The following is a 13,351-nucleotide window of genomic DNA, read 5'->3' as shown; positions in this document are numbered from 1 at the left end:
GATGAATTTGTTGTTTTATGAAGAAAATTTGTAGAAATTGAGGTTAAAATGAAAGATTTTGATGGATTTTTAGTAGTTAGGGTTGAGGGTTTGGGGGTTTTTAGAGAGAGAATGAGAAGAGAGGAGTGAGAAGGCGAAAAAGTTGAAATGAGGATGAAATCAGCAAAAAAAAAACTTGCTATAATGCTGCTGAAACCCCGCGGGCCACGCCCTCTCTTGCTGAGCCGCGCCCGCGAGTATCAAAAGGACCGCGCCCACGGGTATTATTGCCTTGCTTCTCCAAGGGCGCGGCTGGGCATCTACCAAAGTCTGATGCTTCAAACTTCTCTGCTTGCCGCACCTTCTCCTTCCTTTGCCGCGCCCGCGGCCTAATGGAGAGGGCTCTCCTTGGGCACGACTTCACTCTTTCATTTGTGCTTTGATCCCCATTCGTACATGTACCAAGGGGTCAAGTACCTACAAAGAAAAACCAAAATCCATAAGATAAAAATTATCAACCAAACCGACCAAAAAGATAAATAAAGAAGAAAGGAGTCAAGAAATCGGGCTGCCTCCCGAGAAGCGCTTCTTTATGAGGTCACCAGCTTGACCATGAGAAAAATTCATCAAGGGGGAGGCTTAGGATCCAAAAATGATCAAGCCTTAGACATTCAATGAAACCAACTTCTTCCTTGCAAAAGTAGTGCTTCAAGCGATGACCATTGACCATAAACTTGTTACCATATGCATCTAACTCAAAAGAACCATAGGGAGTAGTCTTCGATACCACAAAAGGCCCCGACCATTTGGACTTGATTTTACCTGGAAACAAATGAATCCTTGAGTTGAAAAGAAAAACCTTATCTCCAACCTTAAAGCACTTGTTTCGTATATGTTGGTCATGCCACTTTTTGGTCTTCTCCTTATACACTCTTGAGCTCTCATAAGCATCGTTTCTAAGCTCTTCAAGTTCATTGAGCTTAAGCAATCTCTTCTCACCGGCCAAAGATAAATCCATATTGAGTTCCTTGATATCCCACCAAGCCTTGTATTCTAAATCAACCGGCAAGTGACAAGCCTTCCCGTGGACCAACCTATAGGGGGTTGTGCCGATTGGAGTCTTGTACGCCGTCCTAAGAGCCCATAGTGTGTCATCGAGCTTGAGAGACCAATTTTTCCTTGATTTGTTCACCATCCTTTCAAGTAGATTCTTGATTTCACGATTCGAGACCTCCACTTGTCCTTGAGTTTGAGGGTGGTAAGGTAGACTAACCTTGTGATGAACGCCATATCTCTTGAGAAGAGCTTCAAATTGCTTTTTGGCGAAATGGGAGCCTCCATGACTAATTAAAACCCTTGGAACCCCAAATCTAGGAAAAATGATCTTCTTTAGAAGCTTAAGCACAACCTTGTGATCATTGGTAGGAGAGGGTATGGCTTCAATCCATTTTGTCACATAATCTACCGCTACCAAGATATATTGATTTCCACGAAAAGAAACGAAAGGCCCCATAAAGTCCATCCCCCAAACATCAAAGGGATCAACTTCCAAGACACTTTGTTGAGGAATTTCATCCCTTTTGGTTATGCCACCACTTCTTTGACACCTATCACATTGTGAAACGAACTTGTGGGAATCCTTATGCATCGTCGGCCACCACAATAGAGATTGAGAAATTTTTCCCACCGTCTTATCAACACCCCCATGTCCTCCACATGGTAGTGAATGGAAATGCTCAAGAACTCCTTCTATTTCATGATCCGGAACACATTTTCGAAAAAGGCCATCTCCATCTTCTTTTGTTGAGAAGAAAACTCAGGGGGAATGACTCCACAAGCAAGATAATTGGCGATGTCCGCATACCAAGGGCTAGATGTTGAAGCCATACCCATGAGAGTTTCAAATCCTATCTCATCATTGATTGGTACATCATTTTTGTTCTCAAAAGGTAGCCTAGACAAATGATCCGCAATATAGTTCTCCGCCCCCTTTTTACCCCTCATTTCCATGTGAAAATCTTGAAGAGAGAGAACCCAACGGATTAGGCGAGGCTTTGCTTCCTTCTTAGTCATGAGATATCGCACCACAATATGATCCGTGTACACAATGACCTTAGAGAAAATAAGATAGGACCTAAACTTATCAAAGGCAAACACAACCGCTAGCATTTCCTTCTCCGTTGTTGTATAGTTCTTTGAGCTTCATCAAGAGTCCTACTTGCATAGTAAATGACACATGATTTTCCTTCTTTCTTTTTCCCAAGCACGACACCCACTGCAAAATCACCCGCATTGCATATTAGCTCAAAAGGCATGCTCCAATCCGGAGCTTGCACAACGGGAGAGGAAATGAGAGCTTCCTTGAGCTTATGAAATGCCTCAAGGCAAGCCTCATTAAAGCTAAAAACAACATCCTTTTTGAGTAATTCAATCAAAGGTTTGGCGATTGATGAAAAATCTTTGATAAATATCCGGTAGAAACCGGCATGCCCAAGAAAAGCTTGTACTCCCGTGATAGAAGTAGGAGGGGGAAACTTCTCAATCACCGAAAATTTTGCCGGATCAACTTCAATGCCATTTTTTGAAACTTTATGGGCAAGGAAAATACCCTCCTCAACCATAAAGTGGCACTTTTCCCAATTTAAATCCAAATTCGTCTCTTGAAACCTATTAAAAACTTTTTCAAGGTTAAAAAGACAAGTGTAAAAAAACGAGCCACTAACATTAAAATCGTCCATGAAAACTTCAATTTCTTTTTCAAGCATTTCGGAGAAAATGGAGGTCATGCATCTTTGAAAGGTAGAAGGAACATTGCATAAGCCGAATGGCATTCTTTGGTATGCAAATGTCCCATATGGACATGTGAAAGTAGTTTTCTCTTGATCTCTTGGATGGATAGGGATTTAGAAGAATCCGGAGTACCCAACCAAGAAACAAAAGAAAGCATGGTGAGAGAGTCTCTCAAGCATTTGGTCCATGAATGGGAGAGGAAAATGATCTTTCTTTGTATTTTTGTTCAACCTCCTATAATCAATACACATTCTCCAACCGATCACCAACCGGGTGGAGATTTCCTCTCCTCCTTCACCCTTGATTATGGTCATCCCACCCTTTTTTGAAACTACATGAACCGGGCTAAACCACTTGCTATTGGAGATGGCATAGATGATGCCCGCCTCACGTAGTTTCAAAATTTCTTTCTTGACAACCTCTGGGAGGTTAGGGTTCAACCTCCTTTGAGGTTCAATGGAAGTGGAATGATCATCTTCAAGATGAATACGATGCATGCATAAAGAAGGGATAATACCCTTGATATAATCAATGCTATACCCTATCACATTCTTATATTTTCTCAAAACATCAAGTAGTTTTTCCAAGTCAAGACCATCTAGGGTAGCATTGACTATAATAGGGTATTTTCCCTCTTTATCAAGATAAGCATATTTCAAAGAAGGGGGAAGGGGCTTGAGTTTTTGAAATATGCTTATGTTTGAAATATGCTTATCTTGATAGGGCCAAGGTAGAACTCAAGCCCCTTCCCCCTTGTAGGGATCAATCCCTCAAAAACTCAATATAGAGCTCTATCCATCATTCTATATTGAGTTTTTGAGAAATGGATAGAGGGATTAAACTAACACTTTCTCCAAGATCAGCTAAGGCGCCCCTAGCTTCCATGTTCCCGATTTTTACCGGTAAAGTGAAACTTCCCGGGTCTTTTTCCTTCTTGGGCATTTTATGTTGGACAAGAGCACTCACTTGATGTGGAAGGGTGATAAGCTCATCATTGAGCTTCCTCTTGTTGGTGAGAATATCCTTGAGGAACTTAGAGTAAGATGGCATTTGTGTCACAACTTCAATGAAAGGGAGGTTGATGTGCAAATTCTTCATCACACTAAGGAATTTTGCAAACTTGTCATTCAACTTCATCTTTGCAAGTCGACCTGGAAAAGGAACCGGTCCATCAATATTCCTAGCCTCACTAGGAATTCAAGTTGTCTTCTCATTGTCAAGCTTCTTCTTCTCTGAACCTCCTTCTATCTTATCAACCTTTTCTTTCTCACCTCTCTTGTCCTCATTCACACTCTCTTCTCCTCCCTTCTTTTCCTCACTATCCCCCTCATTTTGGAACTTTATAGGAAGTTCCCGACCTCAATTTAATCGCCTTTCATGTATCGGGTTTTGAGTTATGAGAAGGGTTAGGTTGTGGTTGTCCGGGTAGAGTAGATGGTGAATTGAAATAAGTTCTCTCGGCCAATTGAGCTAGTTGTGAATCAACCATCTTGTTGTGAGCTCTTATTTCTTGCATTAGTTGCCCAAAATTTTGCATTTGTGAATGCATGTATTGAAGGAGTTGATTTTGTGTTAGCTCCGCTTGAGGTGCTTATTCTTGATTTCTTTGTGGCACTTGGGTTTGATTATTGTATTGGTTATTCCTTGGGTAACTTCCTCTTGGCTTTTGGTGTTAAGATGGAGGTGGATTTTGGTATTGAGGGTTGGAATTGTAGGAAGGTTGAGCTTGTTTGTTCCATTGTTGAGGTTGAGATGTAAACCCGGGTGGTGGTTGTCTCCGAGCTACTCCACTGCCGCTTCCTCTAAATCCATCTTACCTTGTGTTGTATGCCACTATATGCTCGGGGCTCAAACCTCCAAAATAAGATGTATCATGGTTCGTTCCTCCACAACTTTGACAAGAGAAAGAGTTAACTTGAGAGGAGCTTGCTCCACCACTTGCACTTGCATTCACACTCGTGTTCAACTTGGAAAGCGCTTTTGTTAGTTGCTCAATTTTATGTTGCAATTGATCAACCTTCTCCAATTCATATATCCCACCTTTCTTTGGTGCATTCCTTCTTCTACCCCCCAAGAGTAGTTCTTCGCTACCTCTTCGATTGTTGCTTCAACTTGATTTTGGGGGATCTTGATCAATTGTCCACCCGCCCCCGCATCCAATTTGAATCTAGACATGGGCTCCAATCCATCAAAGAAAAACCGCATGAGCAAACCTTGATCGTATTCATGGTGAGGACACGCTTGTACCAACTCTTTGAACCTCTCCCAAGCTTCAACAAGACTCTCATCAGCTTCTTGTTTTTTTTTTTTTTTTGTGTGGTAAATATAGAATTTTATTACCAAAAATAGAGAAAGTTACAAACTTACAAAATGCTAAGCTGTAACAAACACCATACACCACAGATCTAAAACAGGTCAAACCAACACCAACAGTCCAAGAATTTGCCCAAACCACCTTCTAGGAAGGGTGCTTGAGAGACCAAAGGACACCCACTGGACTCAGACTCACAACCACCTTCTAGGAAGGGTTCTGAGAGCTAGGACCAGATAAGAACACTTAAGACAGCAAGCAGAACAGGAAATAAAGCAGAACAGAAACTGTAAACTGCAAAACAACCCAGATCAGCAACCAAATAAAGCTAGAACAGCTGCCAGAAAATAAGATAACAAAGAAAAACACCAGCTGCTAACCAAAAACCCAAGCTGCTGAAGTCTTCAGACCAGAACAGCAGACACAAAGCCAGAAACAGGGGAGCAATAGCAGCTTCCTGTCAGATCTGTAAAACATCAGCTGCCAAACAAAAACCCAAGCTGCTGCAGACTTCAGACCAAAAATAGAGCCAGAACCAGGGGAGCAGCAGCAGCTTCCTGTCAGATCTATTGCATCTAACAACAACATGAAAAATAATTTCTTTAAATACAGTTTCTACAGGTTTACAGTCACCTGTAAACATCAAACTATTCCTTTGCAGCCATATATTGTAAATAGCCTCAGCAAAACACATAGAGTATACTCTTCCCTTGCTGCTAGACTTCCTGCAATTCTTAATTATCCATTGCTGTTCAATGTGAAAAGGCTGAACTGATTATTTAACATCAAGAAGCTTTAAAATCTGTTCCCAAATAGTCTTAGATTAAGGACAGCTGTAGGCGTCGCTCGAAGTGCGCCTACGTTAAAGCATGTGTGAATATGCTTGGCACTTATAGGAAGTGGGAACTGACATTTCGATTAGGGACAAATAAAGTAGGGAGCCTCCTACAAGTTTTTAAGGAACTTGTAAACCGTTCACGGATCATAAAAGGCAACCACGAATAAAGGGATAACAAAGGCAACAACGATTGACCCGTGAAGGTTACACCCCATTCATAATCCATGAGATTACTAACTCCATATGGTTCGGAACCACGAAAGGAGGATCGGGGATGATGGTACGAAGTGAGTCATGGAGTCACATTCGCCCGTATTGACCTCTACTCGATTCTTATAGTGAAGAGTGATTCCTGCGATCTCAAAGGCATACAAACAAAATATTCAATTTGCTCCAAACTATTATTAAGCTAAATTGGTTTAATATTAATGCAACATATAATTCTAAAATATTTGTGATCACTTGAATTAAATAACAAGATTAAAAAGGAAACTAAACCGGTTGTCCAAATTATCTTATTAGGCGTGATTTTCAATTACATATTCCCTTTAAACATGCAATGTGGTGATCATAAAAAATATAATAGAATTAACATTAATATTGGAAGCAATTCAACAATAATAGTGTTAGTCAAATCAAATAATAAACCTAATCATGATACTAGCAACAAGAATAAAAATAAGAGTAATTAAGTGATTAATTACTCACTTTTCCGCATTTTCTTGAATTGCTACATCATGAATAAACTGTTAGTAACTTCAATAAAAATATAAATCAAATTGAAACAATTAAATTAAATAAAAAGTAGAGTCGATTTGGTCCAAACCCTCAGTCAATTATACCTTTCACGCCTTGGTTTAAGTATAGGAGTTTGGGTATTGTATGAACTCCTTGGAGTGCTTAGGGGAAGTATTTTGAAAGAATATGGAGGCTAGTGTTTAGGCTAAAGAGGGAAAAGATAATTATTTTATGATCAAGCTTGTTAATTATTGGAAAAGGGGTGATATGACCTCTATTTATAGAGAAAAAAAGAAGGGTCGAAGAATTAAGATAAGATCCGAATTAAATCGCAATAAAACTTGATAGACTGCAGTTTTGCGGTTTTGTTTTTATCATATCTTTTGATCCAGAAAGCGGAATGAGATGAATATGATATCGTTGAAAATATCTTGAAGTCTAATTTCTAACCCAATTAGAATCAGATTAAAATATTTTATAGAATAAATATATGGCCGAAATAGTGAGACGGTATCAGTTTTGGATAGAGTTTGATATTTTATTCATATCTTTTCCGTTATAGCTCGGAATTGATATTATAATATATCATTGGAAATATAATTTCAAGGGCTATCCAACCATATAAAATTTGGATGAAAAATATAAGGCACGAAAATAATATCTGTCTATCTTTGAATGTCTTTCAATTCGGATAGAAATAGGATTTTCAAAAAAAGGAGTTTTATTCAATTTCAAACTCTTTAATCTTATCTTTTCAAAAAGGATAATTAAGACCTTTTAGAAAATTGTAGAAGCTTCTAATTAATCCTAATTTTTTTAGGAATTGGATTAAATAATTTGGACCCTCCACATGATCATTGAGTCGTAGGTAAGGTGGGCTTAGGTTCGGTTTGAGCTCAGTTTAATATTTTGGCCATAACTTATTCGCTATAACTCGGATTTGGGCTAATAATATATCGTTGGAAAGCTCTTTTAAAGACCCATCCAACTATTCAATCATTGGACCCAGATTATGGACCAAAATAAACTTAAATAAATATTTTTATAAAAAGGACACGAAATGAATGATTTTAAAGGACACGAAATGAATTATTTTGGGTTTAAAGGCACGAAAAGAGGAAAATAAGTTATGGTTTGGGGAAATGGGCTATAAGTTGGGTTGGTTTATGAAATGGACATATGGATTTAAGCACTCCAAGATTAAATACTCAACCCGACCAATAATGGCGGTGAAAGGTTGTTCATCATTGGGTTTGGTTTTGGCGAGACATTTTTAGGTGTCAACAGAAGCCCCCACTTTGACTGAGTTTGTAGAAACGTTAGTTTTGAAAAACGATAGTCAAAGTAGTCGATAGGGACGGAGAATGATTTAAGACGTTCTGCAATCCTAAATCACTCTTTATACACCGATACCTGCAGAAAAATGTTAATTCTACAGATAAAAGAGTGAAGGGATAGAACGCTTATCAGACACTAGTGTATCGGTGACGAATGAGTTTGGTATTTTCCTATGCGTGAAGGAATCCACCGGATGACGTTTGTTGAAATGATTTCCATGCTTAAGGAAAGCCGACAAATGAGTTTGGTAGCTTTCTAAGCCTGAAGAAACCTACCGGATGACACTTTCCATGCTTGAGGAAAGTCGACGTATGAATTTGGAAGGTACCGAATTTCTCCGTCAATTTTTGTCATGAGTGGAAGGTACCGACTTTCTCCCGAAAAAGAAAGATGTGAAAACTGAACTTTTTATTTCGAACTTCCCTCGATGAGAAAAAATTTTGAAAAAGTTTTTGAACTTCCCCAAAAGAAAACACGCGAAAGAAGGAAAGAAGTTTTGAACTTCCTCGTTGAGCAAGACAAAATGAATCGCATGGATTGAATTGCTTTTCTTGAAAGTAATGTATGCATGATGCATGTCCTTAGGCTAGGAGGCTAAGGACAATTACATCATGTGACACGATGAATGAACTTAGGTCATGGAGCTAAGCATCATATATGGTGTAAAGAAACGATCTTGAACGTCACTTAGGTCTGGAAGCTAAGCACGTATACAGATGAAGTGATTATTGCATAATAAACATTTCTTAGGTCAAGGAGCTAAGCACAATATGCTTTGTATGATTAAAAATCATTGATATATAAATATATTATGCGATGCATGAAACAATGAATATTGCTCAGATCAGGAAGCTAAGCAAGTATACAATGTTTCTTCTAATGAATGTTGTCTTTAAATATGATGAAACATGCACAGTGTTAAAACAAGATTTCATGATAAGGGCTCTTAAAAGGGAAGGATGATTAATATAGATATGGATGTGTGAGTGAAGTGTGTGAATGTGATACTAAGGCTGGCTGCAAGGGTTATGGTGATGGAAAGAGATGTGAGAAGAGTCAAAGATGATGACTCTTTAGGCTGGGTAGGCTAAATGATGTGGGTTCAAGCCCCCAAGTCTAGCTCTAAATGGGTAGAGGTAAGCATTGGATATTCTTTGACTCGATCATGCATGGATATGAATATGAATGTGGCCGCACCTCGATATGAGGTTGCCTACGTATCCGTTAGGAATCAGGCCGAACGTAGCTCTAACCGAACTTTGCACAAGTGTATGTACACCTCAAAGAGGTCTTTCAAGGGTTGTAATGTGGTTAAGCTGATGTTTTAAGGAAGAAAGGGGTAAAAGGCTCAAGACCTGAGAGAAGCCCCCAAGATATGCAATTATGTATTAGACTTTGCAAGTTTTATTTTTCATAGATTTTTTTTTGTTTTGAATTTTTTTCATTCTTTTGAATCAATGTAGGCAATCTAAGATCATGCGGTCCATCACTCACTTAGCATTCATGTTTTTCAGGCGCGGTACCGAGCACTCGATGAGAGACGCAATTTGAGACATGTTCATAACAAAGACATTGGAACACTTGCCTTTAGACATTGTTTTTTTTATTTATTTACTTATTATTTTTCTTTTTTTTTTTTTAATTTGAACTTGCTTTCTGACTGTTACACAAATTTCTCACCTTCCCATCCCAGGGTTAAGTGAATTTGGGTTGAATAAATAAGGTCAATCGTTAGACGAGGCTCAAAGTGGTTGACGAACAAATGAATATGTTATTGAGCTGTTTATAGGGAATAACAGGGTTGCAAAGGTGCCTCAAGTCATTGGTGTACCTTGTGTTTAGTTCAGAATTGTTTTTTTTTTTATTTTTTAATTTTTTTTTTTTTTTGCGAATGAATTCGATGATTGATTGCAAAGGAAAGGAATGCTCATTGATGGAAAAGGTAAGAAATATGACACATAGACAGATGGATAAGGAGAACCTATGCTAGACTTTTTAGGAGGAAGGGTTTCAAAGAAAAGAAGAAGAAAACATGAAATCTTGGTGAGAAGCATGCATCGTGCATTGTCTTCATGGCTGTTTATGAGTAACTTCTTGTTGCCTGGTGAAAAAAAAAGTTTCTTGTTGTTGATGCTTTGATTGGAACGAAAGAAGGAAGGAGTGACGTTCCCCTTATTCTTCCAACTATTGCCTAGTGATTTTAGACTCAAATACTGTGTAAGGATGAACTCACTTAATGCATTCACTCAATACTCGGATTGGAAAGGAAGAGTGTATGAAACAATTTTGAAATTTGATGGGAAATACTCCACTCATTCCTATTACGACGGAAAATGATGCATGCATGGTCCTAATATACGATCATAAACAATATAGTGCATTACTCGAAGACAAAGTGTGTGCAATGACTCAACTTGTGTGATTAGGTGAGTTTATTAAGACTCGTGGTATGATCGCATGGCTAGACATGAGGACGTTGTGAAAAACAAAGGACCCAATGACCAAATAGCACGGAAGACTAAAAGACAAACTAACTTGATTAATTTTGTCCAATTTTAATGTTTATGCTATTTACTAGGTGAAAACGGTCCATTGGCAATCATTATTCATAAATAAGATCAACCACAATCAAAGACAAAGAACACATGTTAAGGTTAGCACAAAAATCGATCACAAGAAACTAGGAAGAGGACTAGGAATCTAGAAGAGTTATGACTCATGGGTATAAAAAAATTAAAAAAAAATAAAAATAAAAATCTATAATACTATGTTATACGAGTTGACACGGATTAAAGGACTTGGCTAAGACTAGCTTGACACGATTTTTTTTTTTTATAATAAAAAAGGTAACGCTAAAAAGACACCTAAACTGGACAGGCTGTAGTATATCGGTTATAACTTTTGATCTATGACTCTGATTAGGACAAAACCAGCTCCAAATTAAAGATAAAACTTGGGGCTACAGATCCATAGGTTTCACGACACGTACTTATTCTAGAACTCCGGCTATGACCAAAACAAGTTGACTCTTATGCAGTATACGGGAATAAATATTCGAGTTGACTCAAATTTAAAAAAAATCTATGACTCGACTCTAAAAAAAAATAAAAAGGGTTTGATAAGAGAAAAAAAATAATTAAAAAAAGTCAATAAAAAAAATGCACATATAAGCATATTGTCACGCATGATGCAATGAAGTTCACAACCTAATGTCAAGTTCTATGTTCGACTATGGTCAAGCTTTTGGGTGTCAAAGGGTACCATGGTTAAGAGTTTGGACGCGTTAGCAAGACAACCTTCCTTTAGGGTATATGCCAACGGGCGGCTCCGCGAGTTCGTGATGAAATCGAACTTGACTCCATGGTTTAGGTGGATTTAAAAACTCGGATGAACCCTTATTGCCATGAGCGTTTTCGGGTTGATAGAGCATAAATCTCCCGGGCTAGCCACATACGTAGAACGCGTAATATTGTGGCAAAATAGGTAACCTAAAAAAAATCATATGCATATGTGACAATGCCAATTAAATCGCAGGAATACAATTCAAGAATCTTTCAAGTCTCATCCACTCATCTTAATTAAATACCGATCATCAAATCGATAAATAACCAAGAATCCTCCCTAGTGGAGTCGCGAAATTGTAGGCGTCGTTCGAAGTGCGCCTACGTTAAAGCATGTGTGAATATGCTTGACACTCATAGGAAGTGGGAATTGACATTACGATTAGGGACAACGATTAGGTACAAATAAAGTAGGGAGCCGCCAACAAGTTTTTAAGGAACTTGTAAACCGTTTCCGGATCATAAAAGGCAACCACGAATAAAGGGACAACAAAGGAAACAACGATTGACCCGTGAAGGTTACACCCCTTTCATAATCCATGAGATTACTAACTCCATAGGGTTCGGAACCACAAAAGGAGGATTGGGGATGATGGTACGAAGTGAGTCATGGAGTCACATTCGCCCGTATTGGCCTCTACTAAATTCTTATAGTGAAGAGTGATTCCTGCAATATTCAATTTGCTCCAAACTATTATTAAGCTAAATTGGTTTAATATTAATGCAACATATAATTCTAAAATATTAGTTATCACTTGAATTAAATAACAAGATTAAAAAGGAACCTAAACCGGTTGTCCAAATTATCTTATTAGGCGTGATTTTCAATTATATATTCCCTTTAAACATGCAATGTGAGGATCATAAAAAATATAATAGAATTAACATTAATATTGGAAGCAATTCAACAATAATAGTGTTAGTCAAATCAAATAATAAACCTAATCATGATACTAGCAACAAGAATAAAAATAAGAGTAATTAAGTTATTAATTACTCACTTTTCCGCATTTCCTTGAATTGCTACATCATGAATAAACTGTTAGTAACTTCAATAAAAATATAAATCAAATTGAAACAATTAAATTAAATAAAAAGTAGAGTCGATTTGGTCCAAACCCTCAGTCAATTATACCTTTCACGCCTTGGTTTAAGTATAGGAGTTTTGGTATTGTATGAACTCCTTGGAGTGCTTAGGGGAAGTATTTTGAAATAATAGGGAGGCTAGTGTTTAGGCTAAAGATGGAGAAGAGAATTATTTTATGATCAAGCTTGTTGATTATTGGAAAAGGGGTGATATGACCTCTATTTATAGAGAAAAAAAGAAGGGTCGAAGAATTAAGATAAGATCCGAATTAATTCGGAATAAAATTCGATAGACTGCAGTTTGTGCGGTTTTGTTTTTATCATATCTTTTGATCCAGAAAGCGGAATGAGATGAATAAGATATAGTTGGAAAGATATTGAAGTCTACGTTTTACCCCAATTAGAATCAGATTAAAATATTTTATAGAATAAAAGATATGGCCGAAATAGTGATATGGTATCAGTTTTGGATAGAGTTTGACATTTTATTCATATCTTTTCCGTTATAGCTCGGAATTGATATTATAATATATCATTGGAAATATAATTTCAAGGGCTATCCAACTATATATTATTTGGATAAAAAACTATGAGGAATAAAGCTGACACACCTTAGGAAGAGTCATATGATGCCCGGAGACAGGAGCCTTTTTTGCATAAGTGTTCTTCCTAGTCCAAAGAAAAATCCTGAACTTAGATTCAATTTCCCTAAGAATCTTCTTAGGTAAGATGAAAATCTGAGCCCAATAAGCTTGAATACCAAAAAGAACACTTTTGATAAGCTATAACCTACCAGCATAAGACAAGTTTCTAGAAGTCCAGCATCCAATCCTAGCAGTAACCCTTTCAACCAAAGGTCTACACTGAGCAACAATTAGCTTTTTAGAAGACAAAGGCACCCCAAGATATCTAAAAGGCAAGCTACCTCTA

Source organism: Chenopodium quinoa, unplaced genomic scaffold, assembly GCF_001683475.1.
Source record: "Chenopodium quinoa cultivar QQ74 unplaced genomic scaffold, ASM168347v1, whole genome shotgun sequence".
Classification (NCBI taxonomy): domain Eukaryota; kingdom Viridiplantae; phylum Streptophyta; class Magnoliopsida; order Caryophyllales; family Amaranthaceae; genus Chenopodium; species Chenopodium quinoa.
This window is presented reverse-complemented; position numbering follows the sequence as displayed.